We start from the raw sequence: 24,854 nt of genomic DNA, 5'->3' as shown, positions 1-24,854 counted from the left end.
GATACCGAAAGCAAGCTGAAGCGGCTCCGCCAGCGCCGCACGATACAAAGCGACAGTGTTAGGCATAAGATGACGGTCCTGAAACAACCACGAGAGGAAGGACAAGACCATCCGAACAGACAAGGAGCTAACACGACAAAGACGCAAAAAGAAACGGAAGGACCGCCAAGAAACTTCATACTGCCGCCGAGAAGAAGCCCTCAGGTGGGACACCAACAAGGAGGCCACCTGATCACCATAGAGATGATGATAGACTCGAGTCAAAAAAACCATACGCGAAGACTCGAGAAGATCGAACCAGCTACGTGACGTACCGGCCCGATCTGCTGAAAGAGGCGGAGCCGCGGGAAAACCCTCGGGTTCGGACACCGAGCAACCAGCGCCTGAAACCAAGGCTGCGCCGGCCACCAAGGGGCCAGAAGGACAACTCTCCCCCGGTAAGTCTCTAAGCGAGTCAGGACCTGGAGCAACAGCCGAACCGGGGAAAAGAGGTACAGGAACCCCCACCTCGACCAGTCTAGCCGAAATGCATCGACCCCGACGGCCTCGCAATCGGGGAAGGGCGCCGCATAAACGGGAAGACGCCGCGACCACGCCGACGCGAAGAGGTCCACTTCGGGGCGCCCGAACGTCTGGCAAAGCCAACGGAAGGACTCGTCGTCGACCGTCCACTCCGTGGAGAGGGGAACGAAGCGAGACAGGGCGTCGGCCAAGACGTTGGACACGCCCCGTACGTGAACCGCCAGGAGAGCCAAACCCCGAGAACTCAGCAGACGAGTCACCCGAAGCGACCAACCCCAAAGAGACAAGGACCGCATCGAACCCCCGCGGTTCAGGCAATGAACCACCGGAGAGCAGTCCGAATGGAGCCGAATCGTCGATCCGCGGGCCACCCGAATCCTCCCCAGAGCAAACCACACCGCCGCGAACTCCCGCACCGTACTGTGAGCTCGACTGAAGGACGGATCCCAACGCCCCTGGCCGGCCTAGTGAGCACTGGTCACAAAACCCCAGCCGAGAGACGACGCATCCGTGTACACATCGAGCGAGGGCTCGGGTAGGCGCCAAGGCACTGAACCCCGAAAAACCCGAAGAGGAAGCCGGTGACGCAGCAACCGACGCAAGTCCCCCGGGGGTCGAACTCTGCGATCGCGAGAGAGGCGGAAGGGGGAACCCCGAAGGAACCAGAACAGCCGTCGAAGCCAAACCCGACCCGGCGGGTAGACCACCATCGCGAAGTTCAGGCTCCCGCACAGCCCCTCGAGCAACCGCCGGGTGACCCGAGGGGCCCTCCAGAAACAGACGAAGGCGGGACCGCAGCCGCAGGAGAGACTCCGGAGGGAGAGACAAAGAGGCGGTTCGAGAGTCCCACACGAGACCCAGCCAAGTCCGAACCTGAGAGGGAACCAGATGGGACTTCCTCCAGTTCACCAAGAACCCGAACCCGGCGAGCTGGGAAAGAACCAAATCCCTGGCTAGCAAGCAAGCTGACTGGCTGGGAGCCCAAACCAGCCAGTCGTCGAGGTAGGCCAACACCCGAACACCTAGGAGACGCAAACGAGCCACCACAACCCGTGTAAGGCGTGTGAACACCCGAGGTGCCAGGTTCAACCCGAACGGGAGACAACGAAAGCGGTAACTCAGACGCCCCACTACAAAACCGAGCCAGTCCCTGAACCGCGGATGAATCGGGACATGCCAATAAGCGTCCCGGAGGTCCAGGGACACCATCCAAGCTCCCGGCTCCAAGAGGAGCCGAACCTGAGACAGCGTAGTCATCCGAAAGGAGGGGCAATGAACCCAGGGGTTCAGACGGGACAAGTCCAGAATGAACCGCAGGTCCGTGCAGTCCCGTTTCGGAACCGGAAACAGACGGGAAACCCATCTGAGGGACGACGTCGTTTCGACGACGCCCAAGCGTACCCACTCCAAGACGACTCGACAGAGCGCAGGGGAAGAAGCCTGCCCTGCCAGCCCCGACCCCCCAAAGGGGGGAGGGGCCACCCAACGCCACCGCAGGCCGCGAGACACGACCCGAAAGGCCCACGAATCGTGGGACCAGGCGCGGGCGAACAGCGCAAGCCGCCCCCCCATCGCCCCGTCAAGGGGGCAAACCGCGAAAGGGCCGGCGACCCTTACGAGACCCAGAACCCCGCACAGCGCGAACACCGCGCCGACCAGACGAGGGAGGGTCCGCAGGAGGAGCCAACCCCAAACCTGACACCAGAGGCCTACCACGACGAGAGGAACCCCGAGCCCTGGCACGACCTTTCCGGGAAGACCCACCCCGGGACCCCCGGAAAACCAACAAGTCCGACATTGGACGACAAGCCGCCGACGCAGCCTGAATAAACTGCGCCACGGCCGACTCCCCAAACAGGAGAGGACAAAAAGGTGAAGAACGCCTAAGAGCCAGAGCCCAAGCAGATTCCACGGAGGAACCCAGCACCGCCTGCCGACACGCGAGACGGGAAGCATAGAACAGGGAAACCGCATCCCGCAAAATCGGCGTGAACAGCTTCAACAAGGCAGCCGACGAACGCGCAGCCGAGGACAAGGTGCCGGACCCCGGGACGGACCCAAGCGTCCCCACATCCTCCACGAGCCAATCCGAAGACAGCTCCAGGAGGGAAAAGAACCGCAAGGCCGAACACAAAAGGCCCCGGGTGTGCAAGTCCTCCGCCACAAGCGCCGCCGAAAGGGAGGGAACCTGCACATGGAGCTGAATAACGCCCACATCGCGGGGAAGGGCAGGGGCAAACAAGCACTCATTCAGGTACTCAAGTTCACCCCCCAGGAAAACCTGAAGCACCGTGGAAGCTTCCCGCCACTTCAGCGTGCGGGAACGACAGAAGGAATGCCAGGAATCCAGACCAAACAAGGGGCAGTCTGCTAGCCAGGACGACTCCGGAACCTCGTAACGGAGCCAGAAAGGGAACGAAGTCCCAAACCTGAACGTGGACGGATCCATTTCCGAGGCATAATCCGGGTCACGCAGGAGGTAAGCTGCAAAGGCCGCTCGCACCACACCAGGTTGGATGCGATAAGCCGAAAACCTCCGGAAGGACGGAACCGACGTACCCGGGGGAACACGGAACCGAACCCGGGGAGGGGCCGACACCAAATCCAACTCGTACGCAGAGGGGGGAAAATAAAACCCCACTCCTTGTAACAATAAGCCCCGCTCAGTGGGAAGAAAAACCCAGGCGGGGTCCAGCGGGGCCCAAGGCCCCCAAGTCAGCCCCTCCCCAGCCTCGAGGTCCGTCACCACAGGACCCGAGGCCGAGTCCTCTCCCCAAGCCCCGACCCCACAAGACAAGGACGGAGCAGCCGGAAAAGCTGGAGGAAGGGGGGCCCACTGGTCAGACCCTGAAGCTTCGGCCGGGAGACAAGACTCGAATGCCTCTGCCGCCCCCCCGGAAGGGGCAACCCCCGAAGCTGCCCGAGTCTCGAGATCAAGTAACCCCTGCTCCGACCCCGAAACCCTCAGTCGCTTCGGGGCCGGAAGCAGGGGCGGGGCACCAGAACGAACAGAAGGGGAAGGACGAGGAGGTGCGGACTGAACCAGGATCGAAGCGACCCCCACCCCTAAGTCCGGGTCTCGAAAAGCAAAGCGGGGCAGCCCCGGGGCATCCGGGGAAGCAACCAACCGAGCGCGTTGCAACAGACGAAACCTAGACTGCAACGCACGTGCCGCCCGTACCCGAATAGAATCATCAGAGGATTGGGTAAATTGAGTCACAAGCAAGCAGCAACACTCACAGGACTCAGGGTCGAAAGTATCACCGACCCAACAGGCAGCGTGGCAGAGGCAAAAACAATGAGGGTCACCCTGAGACAAGGGGACCGAGCAACCCTCAAACTCGCACACAGCGAGTGGGGACTCCGGGGTCACATCCATCGGACCCACGCGCCCCCTAGGGGATTCCCAGGGTCTTGAGCTTTTACTTTAAGAGGACTCGCGCTCAGGTAGTCCCAGGCAGGGTGCTGCAAACCGGCGCCCAAAACTACCAAGCAAACTTCTAAAGCTGAACCCCAGGGACGTGTACACTCACGGGGACCTAGCAGGGGGCGCCACCGAGGAGAACAGTGGAAGGGCAAAAACAAACTGAATAAAAGGACAGAACCCCCCACCAGGCAAAAACAAAAAGAAAAACAAAACCCCGCAAGAGGACAGCGAACCCCAAGGAACAGAGCCGGCCGCGATGTCGGGAAATACAAGCTGAGCAGCACCCTGCGCCCCTACCAGTGCAAACTGCCTCTTACCTGCCGGTAACAAGGGAGAACAGAACACCCAAGAGCCCAACAGGCGGCCGAAAAACCGAAAGGTAAAACGGACCAGCAGAGGCAGACCCCGAGGAGCCTGTGGAAGGTGGCCCCAAGCCCCAAGGGCAGTACTTACAGGGCACCTAGGGAAGGCAGCCCTAGGCGCATGCAGCCCGAGTACTGAAGATAACTCCTGGCTCTAGCACCCACAAAACTAACACCACACGCAAAGCACAGTGCAGTAGCGACACCGGAGCCAGAGCACACGACCATCGCCTATAGCATCAGCCTCAAGAACTGAGGTGTGGGTAGCCGGCGCGGGGGGTCTGGGGCTCCCCCTTCCCCCTCCCGGGGAGGGGGGAGCTGCGCAGACAGCGGCGCGGCAGTGTGTGACGTCACACTAGTTTGCTTGTTTTCGGTTGGGGAGTTCTATCCACTAGTTCGGTTTTAGGTAGCAATTTTAACCAGAATAGGGGTTTGTTTTGGGGCGCTTACCTTTCTGGGTGCCTGTTCCGGTCGATGGCAGACATAGAATGCTTCCAACTACACGGGGGCTTCTATAAGCCATTGCTCCCCTTGCCTCTCTGAGGGGGCCCGGTTCTGGCCGTGGTCCCCGGTAGGCCTAAGAACTCCATACACATGACTGATGCCAAAGTCTGACATTAGCATATCAGCCTGGGATAGCTCCGGGGAGCCGACGGGGCTCCCCCCAGAAAAGATTTTAAATAACAAACCAATAATCCTGTCCAATAACGATGGTCTGCTTTCAGCCATTGATACTGCTATTGAATTCCATAGGTTCTTCTCATCCATTGGGTCATCCCTTGCTAATGATATTCCATCTTCCAGTACTAATGTTCAGGACTATCTTACAGGTAACTACCCAGTCTCTGTACCTAACGCCCGCTAATTCCACTGATGTAAATGAGGTAATCCTTTCCCTTAATACCAAGTCTAGTGCCCTTACGGAGATACCAACTCTAATCTACAAAAAAGCCTCCAGATCTTTAGCCCTTGCCATTGCATTGCTCTACAACAAGTCACTTGAACTCCAAACTTTTCCAGATATTCTAAAAAGGAGAGAGAGTAACCCCAGTCCATAAATGTGGTGATCTCACTGATGTCAACAACTTCAGACCGATATCAATTCTGCCAAACTTGTCAAAAATATTTGAAAAACTAATCTACAAGCAGCTTTACTCTTATCTAGCCAAACACTATATACTAAGCTCTTGTCAATATGGCTTCAGACCCAAAAAAAGCACTAACGATGCACTTATTAGTATGATTAACTTGATACATGCAGCTCTTCATAAAAATGAGTTCCCTGTTGGGATATTTGTGGACCTACGTAAGGCTTTTGACACTGTCAACCACCAAATCCTTCTTCTTAAATTACATCATTATGGAGTCAGAGGTCAATACCCTGCAATACCTTCAGTCCTACCTTACTGACAGGCTCCAGTATGTTTCTGTGAATAATTCCATTTCTCCGACACTACCTATAAACATCGGTGTTCTACAGGACAGCATACTTGGCCCTCTCCTCTTTCTCATCTACATTAATGACCTTCCAAATGCTTCTCAACACCTCAAACCAATCTTATTTGCTGATGACACAACTTTCATCTTCTCCAGTACTGACCCTCTTGCTCTAAATGTCACTGTGAATACTGAACTAAATAAAGTCCATCTTTGGCTAACTGCTAACAAACTCACCCTTAACATTAACAAGACTTTCTATATTTTGTTTGGTAATAAATCCTCAAATGAAATTAATTTAAGAATAAACAATATACAAATCAGTAGTAAAGTTGATGGTAAATTCCTTGGTGTCCTCATCGATAACAAGCTGAATTTCCAGGGACACATTCTAAATATAGCAAAAAAGTTTCTAAAACTGTTGGCGTTCTTTCTAAGATCAGATATTATGTTCCTCACCCTGCCCTGATGACGTTCTATTACTCTCTCATCTATCCTTATCTCAACTATGGTATTTGTGTTTGGGGTTCTACTACCCAAAATCATTTACGTCCTCTAATTACCCAACACAAAGCTGCTATTAGAACAATATCTAACTCTGGCCCCAGACAGCACTTGGTACCCTTACTCAAATCTCTAAATATGTTAGATATTAAGTCACTGCACATTCTCTCTTGTGTACTATATATATTTAAAACTCTGAATTGTAATGTCAATCCTGACCTTTAACGCTTCCTAGAAGGTTGTAACAGAACACATGTGCACCACACCAGCAACAAATACCCATTTGATATTCCAAGAGTTAGACTTAATCAAACTAGAAATGCTCTACAAATCAAGGGACCCAGAACGTGGAATGACCTTCCCAATTATGTCAAAGATTGTACCTCTCTCAACCAGTTTAAGAGGAAAACTAAGTACTACCTAATTAACTCCATGTAACCTACCTTACTTCTAAATGTCAACCCATGTCTTACTATTCAAAAAAAAATGCTGTTTGTTGACCAACTTGTATATTGGCTATTTTCTACCATGTTTCCCCCTCTTTTTTATCTTTTATTATTTTTTTTTCATTCAACACAATTTATACTTTAAGCTCAATTACTATTAAGTTTTAGTCCAAGTGTTTTTCCCCACCTCTCCTTGCCCGAAACACTATGCGTACTAGTGGCTTTAGGTATTGTATGTACTACCTCTATCTTTAAATCTAACAGAATGTTTGTACTGTAATGCTGCAACTATGTATGTACTGTTCCTAAATAAATTATTATTATTATTATACTTACCTCCCCTGACAATAACTTCCACCACTGGCACCACTTGCCTTCCCTGACAATAACTTCCACCACTGACACCACTTGCCTCCCCTGACAACAACTTCCACCACTTGCCTCCCCTAACAACAACTTCCACCACTTGCCTCCCCTGACAACAACTTCCACCACTTGCCTCCCCTGACAACAACTTCCACCACTTGCCTCCCCTGACAACAACTTCCACCACTGGCACCACTTGCCTTCCCTGACAATAACTTCCACCACTGACACCACTTGCCTCCCCTGACAACAACTTCCACCACTGACACCACTTGCCTCCCCTGACAACAACTTCCACCACTTGCCTCCCCTAACGACAACTTCCACCACTTGCCTCCCCTGACAACAACTTCCACCACTTGCCTCCCCTGACAACAACTTCCACCACTTGCCTTCCCTGACAACAACTTCCACCACTTGCCTCCCCTGACAACAACTTCCACCACTTGCCTTCCCTGACAACAACTTCCACCACTTGCCTTCCCTAACAACAACTTCCACCACTTGCCTTCCCTGACAATAGCTTCCACCACTTGCCTTCCCTGACAATAACTTCCACCACTGACACCACTTGCCTCCCCTGACAACAACTTCCACCACTTGCCTCCCCTGACAACAACTTCCACCACTTGCCTCCCCTAACGACAACTTCCACCACTTGCCTCCCCTGACAACAACTTCCACCACTTGCCTCCCCTGACAACAACTTCCACCACTGGCACCACTTGCCTTCCCTGACAATAACTTCCACCACTGACACCACTTGCCTCCCCTGACAACAACTTCCACCACTTGCCTCCCCTGACAACAACTTCCACCACTGACACCACTTGCCTTCCCTGACAACCACTTCCACCACTGACACCACTTGCCTTCCCTGACAATAACTTCAACCACTGACACCACTTGCCTCCCCTGACAATAGCTTCCACCACTTGCCTCCCCTGACAACAACTTCCACCACTTGCCTCCCCTGACAATAACTTCAACCACTGACACCACTTGCCTCCCCTGACAACATCTTCCACCACTTGCCTCCCCTGACAACTTCCACCACTGACACCACTTGCCTCCCCTGACAATAGCTTCCACCACTTGCCTCCCCTGACAATAGCTTCCACCACTTGCCTCCCCTGACAACTTCCACCACTTGCCTCCCCTGACAACTTCCACCACTTGCCTCTCCTGACAACAACTTCCACCACTTGCCTCTCCTGACAAGAACTTCCACCACTTGCCTCCCTGACAACAACTTCTACCACTTGCCTCCCCTGACAACTTCCACCACTGACACCACTTGCCTTCCCTGACAATAACTTCCACCACTGACACCACTTGCCTCCCCTGATAACAACTTCCACCACTTGCCTCCCCTGACAACAACTTCCACCACTTGCCTCCCTGACAACAACTTCCACCACTTGCCTCCCTGACAACAACTTCCACCACTTGCCTCCCTGACAATAACTTCAACCACTGACACCACTTGCCTCCCCTGACAACAACTTCCACCACTTGCCTCCCCTGACAACAACTTCCACCACTTGCCTCCCCTGACAACAACTTCCACCACTTGCCTCCCTGACAACAACTTCCACCACTTGCCTCCCTGACAATAACTTCAACCACTGGCACCACTTGCCTCCCCTGACAACAACTTCCACCACTGGCACCACTTGCCTTCCCTGACAATAACTTCCACCACTGACACCACTTGCCTCCCCTGACAACAACTTCCACCACTGACACCACTTGCCTCCCCTGACAACAACTTCCACCACTTGCCTCCCCTAACGACAACTTCCACCACTTGCCTCCCCTGACAACAACTTCCACCACTTGCCTCCCCTGACAACAACTTCCACCACTTGCCTTCCCTGACAACAACTTCCACCACTTGCCTCCCCTGACAACAACTTCCACCACTTGCCTTCCCTGACAACAACTTCCACCACTTGCCTTCCCTAACAACAACTTCCACCACTTGCCTTCCCTGACAATAGCTTCCACCACTTGCCTTCCCTGACAATAACTTCCACCACTGACACCACTTGCCTCCCCTGACAACAACTTCCACCACTTGCCTCCCCTGACAACAACTTCCACCACTTGCCTCCCCTAACGACAACTTCCAACACTTGCCTCCCCTGACAACAACTTCCACCACTTGCCTCCCCTGACAACAACTTCCACCACTGGCACCACTTGCCTTCCCTGACAATAACTTCCACCACTGACACCACTTGCCTTCCCTGACAACAACTTCCACCACTTGCCTCCCCTGACAACAACTTCCACCACTGGCACCACTTGCCTTCCCTGACAATAACTTCCACCACTGACACCACTTGCCTCCCCTGACAACAACTTCCACCACTTGCCTCCCCTGACAACAACTTCCACCACTGACACCACTTGCCTTCCCTGACAACCACTTCCACCACTGACACCACTTGCCTTCCCTGACAATAACTTCAACCACTGACACCACTTGCCTCCCCTGACAATAGCTTCCACCACTTGCCTCCCCTGACAACAACTTCCACCACTTGCCTCCCCTGACAATAACTTCAACCACTGACACCACTTGCCTCCCCTGACAACATCTTCCACCACTTGCCTCCCCTGACAACTTCCACCACTGACACCACTTGCCTCCCCTGACAATAGCTTCCACCACTTGCCTCCCCTGACAATAGCTTCCACCACTTGCCTCCCCTGACAACTTCCACCACTTGCCTCCCCTGACAACTTCCACCACTTGCCTCTCCTGACAACAACTTCCACCACTTGCCTCTCCTGACAAGAACTTCCACCACTTGCCTCCCTGACAACAACTTCTACCACTTGCCTCCCCTGACAACTTCCACCACTGACACCACTTGCCTTCCCTGACAATAACTTCAACCACTGACACCACTTGCCTCCCCTGATAACAACTTCCACCACTTGCCTCCCCTGACAACAACTTCCACCACTTGCCTCCCTGACAACAACTTCCACCACTTGCCTCCCTGACAACAACTTCCACCACTTGCCTCCCTGACAATAACTTCAACCACTGACACCACTTGCCTCCCCTGACAACAACTTCCACCACTTGCCTCCCCTGACAACAACTTCCACCACTTGCCTCCCTGGCAACAGATTCCACCACTGACACCACCAGTCTTTTCTGACAACACTAACTCCAGCTGCCTCCAATGAGAATAACTTTCATCACCTGCCCCTTGACACTAAACCCCAACTACTGACACCACTTGAAGTGAGGATGCACTGTACAGTTTGTAAATTAGGCAACTGACATATGTGGAGAGCTAATGTCATAATTGATGTGTTTATCCTGCACACCGCCCCTATTCAGTGGGCAGTGGTGAGTAGGCTGGTAAATGGGGGGGGGAGGGACTTTTGACAAGCCGTCAGCTTCCTGTCCTTGTCGAGGCCTTTAGTTTTAGTGACCTCCCCAAAAAATCTGGTAAATTCAGGTTACAATCAATCAGTTATTACCTATAGTTAGCAAACTGGAGATATTTGGCTTAAATTCCTGGTAGTAGATCCTTTTGAATAAAATATATACACATCTCTTGAAAAATTGTCATAGAATTGTCCCTGAATTCACGTATCTTTTTGCACGCCATCACATAGTGACGGAGGGCGTGCGAGTAATTTTGTTGACATGATTTATATTCAGTCAGGGCTACATCGGCAAGTAATGATAAAAAATTTCATTACCTGCCTAATAGGCAGTGTTTTTTCCAACCAAAATTTCACATTGGTTAATTAGAATTAAGATTATTAACCACTGCACTGCGCCAAACAACAAATGCCGTTTTGAGGTGTTTTTTTTTTATTTAGGCTATACACTATTTTAATGTTTTTTAATGTTTTCACCAGTCTTTGTGTTTTGAAATTAAAATAGTTGAGTTTGGAAACATTTTGACATTAACTTTACATGAACATTTGTAAAAACAACAAAAATATGTCCTTAACAATTGCACTATGAAGTTTTTGCCACAAACACGTGTGCAGTGCAGGGGTTAAATTAAATTACATTAAGAACATGAATCTTAGGTTGAGATAGGTTAAGACAGTTAGCCAAGGATAGATTAGGTTTGGTCACATTCTGCTCGAACGCTATGTGTGTCAGTTGCTTTGCAAGAATGTAAAAACATCAATGCTATGTACTCTCATAAACCAAATGTACTTTCTTGTATATAAATAAATAAATACTTCTTCATTATTTTTAACTCAAAATAAAAATACTGTAAAATCATATATAATGGAAAGCTTTATCATTCCACAAGAAAAAATATTTAGAAAAACATATAATTTCAGGAAACTCAAATTGTTGTTGGGCAACTCAGGCCTTGTATAGTAGTCCAAGTAATGTGTTCTGGCTATTAAGTACAAATGCACACAGTAATCACACTAACGTCATGTGTCAATGAGAAAATCCATAGGGGCCGTGATGAGGATTCAAACATGTGGTGGGTGTTCCCACACACACACTCCCTAGTCAACTAGGCCACTACATAGTCAAAAGGATTGCAACCTGGAATTCTACTGAGCTCACAATGATTTCCTGATGTTTCCACTAAAGGCAGACCAGGATTTTTACACAATTTCCCCATGCACTCTGGCTCTGTTATTTCAGGAATGTTCTACCTCTTTCAAGGTAGAACATTCAGAGTAATCACACTTATGTGATGTGTCAATGAGAAAATCCGTAGGAGTCGTAATGAGGGTCCGAACCTATGCGGTGGGTAGTCCCACACACACATACCCTAGTCGTCTTGTGGCCTAGCTGACTAGGGCATGTACGTGGGAACACCCACCGCATAGGTTCGAATCCTCATCACGGCTCCTAAGGATTTTCTCAATAAGCATAATGTGAATTTTTTAAAATGCACTGTATATATTACGTACATGCATACAGTCAAAATAAAGAAAATGTTAGATATGTATATTTATTTTTACTTTGCATGGAACAGCATATGCTAACCAAATTAAATTACTTCACAAATTAAAGGAAGTAGCCGATTTCCCACTTATAATTCTTTTTAGACAGGCTCTAAACATATGTCTGCCCATCATAACTGCAGGTGTGTAACACCTGCAAGTAACAGTGTCACACAGTGTCACAGTGCAAGGGTCAATGGATGGAGAAAAGGATAACTAACTCTGATGAATCAGAAGTTTGTAATACTGTACTCTTTGAATGTTGTCACCCAAACTCTTATATGTTACAGGCCTTGCTTCGGATGATATCTTGTCACTGTTAGAAGATTCATTATATGAACTTACCTGAGGGCTGAGTCACTAACTCTCTAGTGGGCTCGATGGGGACAGGAAGCTGGCAGCTTACAAAAGGTCTCTCCCCCCCCCCCCATTTGTAATAATTGTACCAGTGTTTTTGCCATTTACCGCTTCAGAGAGTAGGTGGTTCAAAGAGCTTATAACCTTATAGGTGAAAAAATATCTCCTGTTATCCCGTTATTGAGAACCGTTACTCCCATCCTTCATCCAATCTATTACTGACACCTGCAATGTCACCTTGTCTAATGGACTCTTTATACTGTTCGTTCTGTACTAAATAATTCATAACTCAAAAAATTAAGTAAAGACTCACGCAATCCTTCGTGGGAGAACAGTTCTGTACAAACGTTAAATGAAGTTGGCGGGTTAATGTGCTCCGCGTAGTGATGGTAAACAACTTTGCTTCACATCCTATACAGCACCGCTGATCTCATCTACTCCTAAATGATATTTTAACCTTTACTAAAGCATACAATAATCATTTACAATTCTAAAACCCATTATATAAATAACTTTAATAAATATTACCTCCTGTTTCCTTGTTTTAATTGTTAATTGTCGCCACTATTTTAATGAAACACTTTAGTGAGTAGTAACGAGAACAAACCTCTTGTAAAATATTTATTTATTTTATTTTGTTTATTTTATAATAATGATAATATTTCAAACGCAAGAAGGTACAATGGGTTGGTGAGATTACATTAGAGTAATATTTTTACATTCTTGCAAAGCCACTGACAAGCATAGAGTTTCGGGCAAAACCCAAAACTAATGTACTAAAGGACCCTTGGGAAGATACATATGAAAGATTACACAGTGTAGATCAAAGACTAGCTATAAGTTCATCCAATATCCCCATCTCACAGGATGGTTAGTCATACACGGAATCAGAGGAGAACATAAATTTACCTGATGGGCAATTAGCTGCACTACTACTTGCCACTAACGCACTGAAGAACAGTGTAGGAGTAATTTTCTGTGATTCAAAGTCAGCTTTTTAGGCCCTTAAAAACCCAACATGCAAAATTGACACTAGGAGTGTTGTAACATCCATTATAAACAACATTGTTAATGCAAAGAGCAAGAGTTTCTGAGTCTCATTTGTATGGATACCGTCTCACGTAGGTGTTGCCCCAGCATGATGACACAGACAAGGCAGCTAAAACTGTATGTGATAGGCCTGAAATTGAGTTGGATATGGGCATTTCAATCTCTGTTGTAAAAGCCACAATATTTCAGGAAATTAGCGAAAACAGAAGAGCCGTCACTGACACACCAAGGCCAGAAAGCACGAGTATAAAGGGCTATGACATGTTTAGAGCCTATAATTATATGTACGGGCAGCACAAAACATCCACTAGACAGTGTGACATTGTAATTGTCATAATTAGGCTGGGATATCGGTATATATGGCAGGTGATTGAAGGTAATGAATCCCTCAATGGTAAACATTTCAATTGTAAACTATGTGAACAAGAGCTGGAACACGCTCTCCAACACTATATATGTAATTTCCCTGTTATAAGTGACTTCAGACATTGGAAGATATTCTTGTGCTGTACCCAGATTTTGCTAGTGGAGGCTCATAGATCAGCCGTACATTTTATGTTTTCTCCTAATTTTTAGTCAGAGTTGATTTTTTTTATTGAGGCTGGTGTTTTCCTCCCTGATTCCATGTATGACTAACCATCCTGTGTGATGGGAATATTGGATGAACCTGTAGCTAGGTTTTGATCTACACTGTGTAATATCTCATATAGAATAAGGAAGCAGCACATTGCTGTCTATACCTAATATACTTAATTGGCTTATTAATTGGCTTAATATACCTGCGTAAGGCTTTTGACACTGTCAACCACCAAAACCTTCTTCTTAAATTACATCATTATGGAGTCAGAGGACACTCCCTGCAATACCTCAAATCTTATTTTACTGACAGGCTCCAGTATGTTTCTGTGAATAATTCAATTTCTCCCACCCTACCCATCAACACTGGTGTTCCTCAGGGCAGCATACTTGGCCCTCTCCTCTTTCTCATCTACATTAATGACCTTCCAAATGCCTCCCAACACCTCAAACCAATTCTATTTGCTGACGACACAACCTTCATTTACTCCAGTCCTGACCCCCTTGCTCTAAATGCCACAGTAAATACTGAGCTAAATAAAGTCCATCTTTGGCTAACTGCCAACAAACTCACCCTTAACACTGACAAAACTTTCTATATTCTGTTTGGCAATAAATCCTCGAATCAAATAAATCTCAAAATAAACAATACCCAAATTTGTAACAAATTAGATAGCAAATTCCTTGACGTTCTCATTGGCCATAAGCTGAATTTCCAGGGACACATTCTAAATATATCAAAAAAAGTTTCAAAAACTGTTGGCATTCTTTCTAAGATCAGATATTATGTACCCCGCCCTGCCCTGGTGACGCTCTATTACTCCCTCATCTATCCATATCTCAACTATGGTATTTGTGTTTGGGGCTCTACTACCCAAAATCACTTACGTCCTCTAATTACTCAACACAAAGCTGCTATTAGGACAATATCCAATTCTGGCCCCAGACATCACTCGGTACCCCTACTCAAATCTCTGAATATGTTAGACATTAAGTCTCTGCACATTCTCTCATGTGTATTATACATATATAAAACGCTAAACTATAATGCCAATCCTGATCTCAAAAGCTTCATAGAAGGTTGTAACAGAACCCATGAGCACCACACCAGAAATAAATACAGTTTTGATATTCCTAGAGTACGACTTAATCAAACCAGAAATGCTCTACAAATCAAGGGGCCCAGAATGTGGAATGACCTTCCCAACCATGTTAAAGACTGTACCTCTCTCAACCAGTTTAAGTTAAAAACGAAGCTATACCTAATAAATTCCCTGTAACCTACCTTACCCTTCTGTTGTCAACCCATGTCTGTTTTTTTTTTTTTTTTTTTTTTTTTTCAAATCAACGCTGTTTTAATGTAATTTTCTGTAATAATTTGTAATTGTATTTGTGCTGTTTTTTCAACAATGTTCCCCCCTCTTTTACCCCCTATTTTTATTTGTACTCAACGCATTTTTTTCTTTTTACCCATTAGTTTTAAGCTAATTTTTAAGCTAGTGTTTTTTCCTGCCCGAAACGCTTTGCGTAATAGTGGCTTTAGGCATTGTATGTACTAGCTCTATCTATAAAGCCAACAAACTTTGTAGAATCTCTTTATGTATGTACCTTTGCCTAAATAAAAATTATTATTATTATTATTATTATTATTATAACAGGAAGCAGGCTAATATAGAAAACAATACAAGTCATTTTGTAACACACACACATATATATATATTATATATATATATATATATATATATATATATATATATATATATATATATATATATATATATATATATATCATTAAATATGACCGCATATTCTGTATTTACTATCTTCTGATTTAGGGCTTCTATATCCCTCTATCTTCTTAGAATGAGGGCTTAGCTGAAATAGGAGTTCTCCAAAACTCATTTTCGTAATTACAGGGTGAAGAAAAAAAGTGAATTACTATAGAATGTATTACACTTATATATACAATTTGCACAACGTTTCGAACCTCCATGGTTCATTCTCAATTGAAAAGAATTTTCAGGTTTGGTTGATTTTATACCCGCACTGGGTCAGGTGATAAGACAATAAAGATGGTGAAAACATGGGGGGATACATAAGGGATAAAAGGGGGGGGGGTGAAACATAAGAACATAAGAATAGAGGTAACTGCGGAAGGCCTATTGGCCCATACGAGGCAGCTGCTATCCACATACAAAGATTAATCACTTGTAATTGGCCTGTTATGTTGAACATTGTCTTCTGTGTTGGCATCGTTATGTTCTGGTCTTGTCCTTACTCTCATGGTGGGTAGAGTAAATAGTTCCGTGATTTGGGTGTTCATGGTAGGTTGTTCTATTCTTATGTGAATTGCTTCAAGAATTTGTAATCTTCTTGCATCTTGGGTTTTGTCTATTATGCAGGTATTTTTGTTCAACATTTCTCTTGTTAGGGTGATGTCATGGGCTTATCTCATGTGATTCCTGGGGGCACCGGATTGAAGATGGCATGTCAAACGCCATGACATGGCGCAAATGCGCCATGGAGACTTGTACACATTTCAGTGTAAGGATCAAGGCAAATAGTTCGGTGTGAAGGGTAGAGGCCAGGTTGTTTATACGGACTCCCCACTCAAAATATGTCATCACCCATTGTCAGGACAACTACACTTCCAGCTGCACCCGTGGGGCGGTGTAGGGAACCATCAGTGAATATAATATTTGTAATGGGTATATCCCTGAATTAATTCTCTTCACTTCCTTAAAGCATTTGTGTCGGTGATCGGATCTCGTTCAATCTTTCTAGTGTGAACACTGATGTAAAGTGTTTGTGTTTGTGCAAACACTGTAAATTCAGTGTTTGCTGCCCTTTTATCATCCAATATAACTTGGTTAGTCTCATCTTTTAAGGGTCCTACATAGACACTAGCAAAGCCTGGGTACAGCACAAGAATATCTTCCAATATTCATAAGTGTATGAAGTATCTATGCGTACTAGTGGCTGTACAAGAATGTAACAACTCCTGTATATATCTAAAAAAAAAGTATCTAATCTTATCTTAAATAATTACAGACCTGAAATTATCTCATACCATTTGGCCTGAAGTCACTTATAACAGGGATACAAGCTTCATAGAAGGTTGTAATCACAGATACTGTATAGTGTTGGAGAATATGTCCCAGCTCTTGTTCACATAGTTTACAATTGTAATGTTTACCATTGGGAGATTCATTACCTGCAACCACCTGCCATATATACCGATATCCCAGCCTAATTATGACAATTACAATGTCACACTGTCTAGTGGATGTTTTGTGCTGCCCGTACATATAATTATAGGTTCTAAACATGTCATAGCCCTTTATACTCGTGCTTTCTGGTCTTTGAGTGTCAGAAGAGTAACTGCTCTTGTGTCTTCCCTAATTTCCTGAAATATTGGTGTTTTTACAGCAGGGATTGGAATGCCCATGCCACTCAATTTCAGGCTTTTTCACATGCAGTTTTTAGCTGCCTTGTCTAACATTGATAATTTTGTAACTAGCATCAAACATTGTTATTTGCTTAGCTAAACGAACTAGAGGGTTCAGTTCCTGAACCGATTATGTGCCTCTGTAATCCTTTACACCACCGCCCACGGGATGGGTATGGGGTGCATAATAAAGAAAGAAATTGAATGGTCTATGTCATCATGTTCGACAGCACCTATGTACGCTAATGTTTTTTTAACATAAATAAATAAATAAATAAACAATTTAGTTATTATTATTATTATTATTATTATTATTATTATTTTTTTTTTTATTAACAAGCTTAGGTATAGACAGCAATGTGCTGCTAGCCTATTCTAGTTAGTTAGTTTAGTTTATTTATTATGCACCCCATACCCATGGTGTGGGCGGTAGTGGAAAGGGTTACAGAGGCACATAATGGGCTCAGGGACTGAACCCCACAATTTGGAAGATTACACAGTGTAGATACTATAGCCCGTGCTACATGGACACTTCGTTCTGAGTAGCTAAATCTGAAACAACAACAACACAGTGTAGATTAAAACCCAGCTATAAGTTCATCTAATATAGTCAGACATAGAATGCCTAAAGCTTATTGTTTTCATTACCAATCTATTTAGAATGTAAATTCGAATATGTACAAAATAGTAGGATATATTGTATTACGTTTATATTATTTATTTTGTAGTTATAAATGCTAATTGAAAGGTTTACAAAGGATGAAAATGCAAATACAAATTGTGAGATGTGTTTGGTGGATGTGAAGCAGAGTTGTTTACATGCTGGTGATGGCGCCAAGATGGTACGCGACGCTCCTCAGCTTCTTGCAGTCGTTGTGATGGTGTCCAGACTTTATTTATATATATACAAGAGTTCTTACATTCTTGTACAGCCACTAGCACGCATAGCGTTTCGGGCAAGTCCTTAATCCTAATTTTCACACTCATACATTAAGTAGTGGTGGAGGCTGACTCCATACACAGTTTCAAATGTATATATGATAGAGCCCAGTGGGCTCAAGAATCTGTACAGTTGATTGACGGTTGAGAGGCGGGACCAAAGAGCCAAAGCTCAACCCTTTCAAACAAAATTAGGTGAGTACAACTAGGTAAATATATCCCCAGGAAGCAGCCCGTAGACATAACTCCCAGGTACCCATTAACTGCTAGGTGAACAGGGCATCAAGGTGAAAGAAACTCTGTCCATTTGTTTTCGCCTTTGCCTGGGATCGAACCCGGACCATTAGCACTACGAACCCCGAGCGCTGTACACTCAGCTGTCGGGCCCCTGTCCACTCGGACTTTTAGTTCAAACGACCCCAAGTCTGGTTCAAAATCCAGTCGGAAAAGATCACCAGTAACAGTGGGGGGACCAACGACAAGGCTGAGGCTTTCTTCCACCCTTGAGGCCACTAGAGGTTTACTGAATGATTTTGAACCCTGACTAATTTGACCCATTCTTGGTTGTTGCCAGCAGTGGCAGCTATAATTTATTATAATATAATAATAATAATAATAATTTTATTTAGGTAAGGTACATACATAAAGAGATTTTACAAAGTTTGTTGGCTTTATAGATAGAGCTAGTACATACAATGCCTAAAGCCACTATTACGCAAAGCGTTTCGGGCAGGAAAAACATTAATGACTAAAGCTTAAAACTAATGGGTAAAAAGAATAAGATGTGTTGAGTACAAATAAAAATAGAGGTAAAAGAGGGGGGAACATTGTTGAAAAAGCAGCACAAATACAATTACAAATTATTACAGAAAATTACATTCAAACAGCGTTGATTTGAAAAACAAAAAAAACAAAAAACATACATGGGTTGACAACAGAGGGGTAAGGTGAGTTACAGGGAATTTATTAGGTATAGCTTCGTTTTTAACTTAAACTGGTTGAGAGAGGTACAGTTTTTAACATGGTTGGGAAGGTCATTCCACATTCTGGGCCCCTTGATTTGTAGAGCATTTCTGGTTTGATTAAGTCGTACTCTAGGAATATCAAAACTGTGTTTATTTCTGGTGTGGTGCTCATGGGTTCTGTTACAACCTTCTATGAAGCTTTTGAGATCAGGATTGGCATTATAGTTTAGCGTTTTATATATGTATAATACACATGAGAGAATGTGCAGTGACTTAATGTCTAACATATTCAGAGATTTGAGTAGGGGTACCGAGTGATGTCTGGGGCCAGAATTGGATATTGTCCTAATAGCAGCTTTGTGTTGAGTAATTAGAGGACGTAAGTGATTTTGGGTAGTAGAGCCCCAAGCACAAATACCATAGTTGAGATATGGATAGATAAGGGAGTAATAGAGTGTCACCAGAGCAGGGCGTGGTACATAATATCTGATCTTAGAAAGAATGCCCACAGTTTTTGCAACTTTTTTTGATATGTTTAGAATGTGTCCCTGGACACATTCCAGGGAGACATTGTGTTCCCCATTACACTCAAACTTGTGAGCAGGAGGACAAAAGGATTACAAATGGCAAAAGGTCATTATCAGACCTTAATAGATTTATTACATTAGTTTTTATAATTTATCTACACCTTATAATTAATTGTAATGCTAGTATCGCCTCTTGCACTGTATCTTATGTTAATTTACAAACATTTATCTGAGGGCCACCAACACTAGTGGCCTCGCTGAGGACAGGAAGCCAGCAGCTTGTCAAAGGTCCCCCCCATTTCTCTGATCATTTCCAGCTGTATTTTAAAACCCAGCAGAGTTTTAGTTCAGTTCATTTATCATGCACCCCATACCTATCCTGTGGGCAGTAGTGGAATGTGTTACAGCGGCACATAATTTCTCCTTTAAAGGCAGATCCTATGGCTAACTCATCAGCTCTTATCGTGCATTCGGAGGCCAACTTGAGATGGAGTCCACATGAAATGTACTCTGTTACCATCATTAATAATTTTGTTGTATTTGTGTCTAGCTTCAGACACGAGCTTGTTACAGTTATGTCTTAAAGAGTTGAAAACAATTAAGGATGATAAAAGAGTCACTTACAATTAATGTATCAAGTTTGGAAACGTGTGCACATTTCGGTGCAAGAAGCAAGACAAATAGTTCAGTCTGAAGGGTAGAGGCCCAGTTGTTTATACGGCAACCCGTTCTCGCAAATTCGTAAAGTCAATATTGACTTATTAACTACGTGCATAGGTGATATACTAAACATAATAGATACCCTTAAAAAGATTCATAGAAAACACCGACCTTACCTAACCTTGTTAGTATTTTAAGATAAGCATCTTATTGCTTCGTAATTACAATTATTACTTAACCTATACCTATTATAGGTTAGGTAATAATTGTAATTACGAAGCAATAAGATGCTTATCTTAAGATACTAACAAGGTTAGGTAAGGTCGGTGTTTTCTATGAATCTTTTTAAGGGTATGTATTATGTTAAGTATGTCACCTATGCACATATTTAATAAGTCAATATTGACTTATTAAATTTGCGAGAACGGGTTGTATACGGACTTCCCACTTGGTGTTTAATGTTCCAGTATGTACAGCAGCTTCTAGAATCTGCATTCTAGTTTCAGGTCTTCTAGTAGGACTTATATCACAAAGGTCAGATTCTAGTATTCTACAGTTTATACTGTTGTTCCCTTGCAAGGGAGGTTAGGCCAGGCTAATAAGTTCTGATCATTCCTAACAAGGGTCTTTTACACAAACTAGAAAACATACATTTACTAGGAAGGTTAGTCTAAGGTAGTAGGTTCTAGTGCCTCTGCTCTAGCAAGACAGAGAGCAGTCCCATTGTCTGTCCCATTTACTTGGGCAGAATGTTTGGGCAGAATGTTTGGGCAGAATGCTCTGTAGGTGGGTCTGGAAATTCTGCTCTGACCAAGATGTCATCTAGAGACGACTGTTTCCAAGCTAGAATTGAAGGTTGTAATGGAAAATAGCTGTAGGCTGGGTGCTCCTTGAAATTCTGCTCCATCCATGTCCTAAGCTTGTTGATCTCCTGTCTGTAAGTTGTATAGGCCAAGGGAATGTACCTCACACAAAGCATCATTCTTGTCGAAGGTACAAAATTTTTTGTTCCACAGAAGGTCTTGTCTGTTGAGACGGGAAGGCCTAAAGTTCAGTTGGGCAGCAGATAGGTGCCTCTTGAATCCTTCCTTTTAAGGGGTGATGGTGGGTCAGTAGGTAGAGCAGTTGGTTACTGTCTGTGTGGTCTGAGATTCAAGGCTTTGGTTGTCCAGATGAATGAAATATTAGCCATGGAATGGTGGATGGCAATTTATATGACCAGGTCATAGCTCACCTAATACCCACATGCCAAAGCGGCACCCCACGGGGAGGCCGAAAGTTCCAGTTGGGCAGCAGATAAGCGCCTCTGGAATCCTTCCTTTAACCCTTAAACCGCTAAGGGGTTTTTTGGCCTGCAACACCGCCAGGTGCAACAACAACAAAAATTCCCAAAAATTCTTTCGTCTTATAAAAGTGTTCATGTGTGTGTTCCCTGATCACGGGGAAAAAAAATTGTAGGTGATATATTTTGGCCGCGATTTCTTATAGTCGCTGGGAGGATGTTGAACAACCATGGACTTCTGATGTTTATGCAGTGTTCTCTGATTGTGCCTATGGCACCTCAGCTCTTAACTGGTTCTATTCTGAATTTTCTTCCATATTGTTCACTCCAGTATGTTGTTATTTTACTGTGTAGATTTGGGACCTGGAACTCCAGTATTTTCCGTGTATATTATTTGGTATCTCTCTCGTCTTCTTTCTGATGAGTACATTTCGAGAGCTTTGAGACAACCCCAATAATTTAGGTGCTTTATCGCGTCTATGTGTGATGTATATGTTCTCTGTATTCCCTCTATTTCAGCAATCTCTCCTGTTCTGAAGGGGAAAGTGAGTACTGAGCAGTACTCAAGACGGGATAACACAAGTGACTTGAAGAGTACAACCATTGTGATGGGATCCCTGACTTTGAAAGTTCTCGTAATCCATCCTATCATTTTTCTGGCTGCCGCAATATTTGCTTGGTTATGCTCCCTAAACGTTAGGTCGTTGGTCATCATTATTCCCAAATCTTTGGCATGCTATTTTGAAAATATTGAGTTTGACTCTAATAGGAGGCCATTTATGAACTTAACTTTATTTCTTGACTTTGACTTTAGACCTTGAATGTTTGCAAATATGAATGATTGTCCATATTGTGTGTCACTTCTGGAAGGTTTTGGTAGTTCTTCCTTCTCTCTACCCTGATCCAGGGTGTGCTGGTCTGGCAATGGTTTGTCCAGTTTTGGAGTTGGTACTGTGGAGTGTAATAGTTTCTGTGTAGTTGGGGGGTGTAGTATGTGTGGGCTTGACGAAACATAGTCCAGTCTTGGGCATATTCCCCTCCCCAAGCGTACTCCTGCAACGTTTCTGCCTGTCTCTTCCTCCCTCTGGGTCTACTTGCCTCTAAAAAATTTCCTGGGCTATTATATTGGACCTCTCTCATATAGCGCTGTGTACCTCTCATGTGGAAATCAGGACAATGGTGATCATAGCAGTTCCTCTCATTCACTGAGAGTTTGCATAACTTAAAATGGAAATATCTACAATCCGTTCCAAAACGACATCTGCCTTTCCCTAACATGTTTCGGCATTTCTGTGGGTGCATGAATGTGCATTCTGTGCCTCTGGTCCCATATTTGCACTGTCCTTTTGCATAATATCTGCAAATATTTTCATCTGTGCTTGTATTCTTATTGTTTGTATCCGTGTACGACTTGGCTACCTCTGTTTTTTGTTCCAACTTTCTCGTTTCCGCGTTCTTTTTCGGTATTTCCCTTATCTTTCTCCTTGTTGCTTTCGTCTTTCTCATTTGTGTTCTCGTCTTTCTCATTGTTTCTCTCCTTACTCCTATTACCAGTTTGCTCCTTCATTTTCATGTACCTTGACACAATGTCCTACATTACTAATTTGGCTCTCTAAACTCTCAGTCCCTTGGTTGTGTTCAGTGTTCGTTGCTGTCTTTATATACTCATACTCTGCATATATTTCTGGTAGCTTTTGTGTGAATTGTAGCCTATGTATTTCAGGAATGACATTCATTAGTTTGGTGATGTTTTCCCACATCTATCTATCATTGTGACAGTCAGAGGCAATCTGCTATGCCCCAGCTGGCAGGTGGGAGTTGCCACAAAGATATTATTACCTTATTATTTCAATGTCTCTAATTGATTTTTTCTTAGTTTTTTGCAGTAATATTATTCAATAGTGTGTAGTGTGATATATTTATATAATGTGTAAACCATCACTATACTCAAAATTGTGGTGTGCATATTAGTGATTCAATTATTATGTTCATAAAACAATAAGCAAATTGTTTTGCTGTTATTACACTATGTACACAGGTTATATATAAATATCTGCATGTTTTGCTCACCATAATGAACCGCTAAGTTGGTATGGTGAGTCAAAAAAGCAACAAGGAGTGGCTGCCCCACCAGCCTGCCAGCCACTGATCGCCATTCCCTTCCTCACCTCCTCACTCGCCAACATTCTTCTCCCCACCATACTGTTTTTGCTTCTTTTCACCGTACACAGACGTTATATATAAGTATCTATATGTTTTGTTCACCATAACTGTACATCTAAGCTGGTATGATGAGTTCAGGCAATAAGACGTAACTACACACACACACAGCTTGTGGTTGCCTCCCTCACTGGTTCAAGGCCAGACACACAGCTTGTGGTTGCCTCCCTCACTGGTTCAAGGCCAGACACACAGCTTGTGGTTGCCTCCCTCACTGGTTCAAGGCCAGACACACAGCTTGTGGTTGCCTCCCTCACTGGTTCAAGGTCAGACACACCAATATTTCTCCCCCAACAGTACTGTTTGTGGTGTTATTACTCTATATATACACACACATTATATATAAGTACAAGGTCACCTCGGTTTACGAATTTAATTCGTTCCTGGAGATGGTTCGTGACCCGAAAATTCGTAAACCGAAGTGAATTTCCCCATAAGAAATAATGGGAAATGAATTAATCTGTTCCTGACTCCCCAAAAACCTCACTTCAAAGTAAATCTTATACCTAATTCACCCAAATCTTCATTACAAAGTATGTACAAATTATTACTGGTTGATACCTTGTTGATGGGGTTCTGGGAGTTCTTCTACTCCCCAAGCCCGGCCCGAGGCCAGGCTTGACTTGTGAGAGTTTGGTCCACTAGGCTGTTGCTTGGAGCGGCCCGTAGGCCCACATACCTACCACAGCCCGGTTGGTCTGGCACTCCTTGGAGGAAACAATCTAGTTTCCTCTTGAAGATGTCCACTGTTGTTCCAGCAATATTTCTTATGCTCACTGGGAGGGTGTTGAACAACCGTGGACCTCT

This window comes from Procambarus clarkii, unplaced genomic scaffold (genome assembly GCF_040958095.1).
Source record: "Procambarus clarkii isolate CNS0578487 unplaced genomic scaffold, FALCON_Pclarkii_2.0 HiC_scaffold_112, whole genome shotgun sequence".
NCBI classification, from domain to species: domain Eukaryota; kingdom Metazoa; phylum Arthropoda; class Malacostraca; order Decapoda; family Cambaridae; genus Procambarus; species Procambarus clarkii.
The sequence above is the reverse complement of the archived record's forward strand: the minus strand, read 5'-3'. Positions refer to the sequence as shown.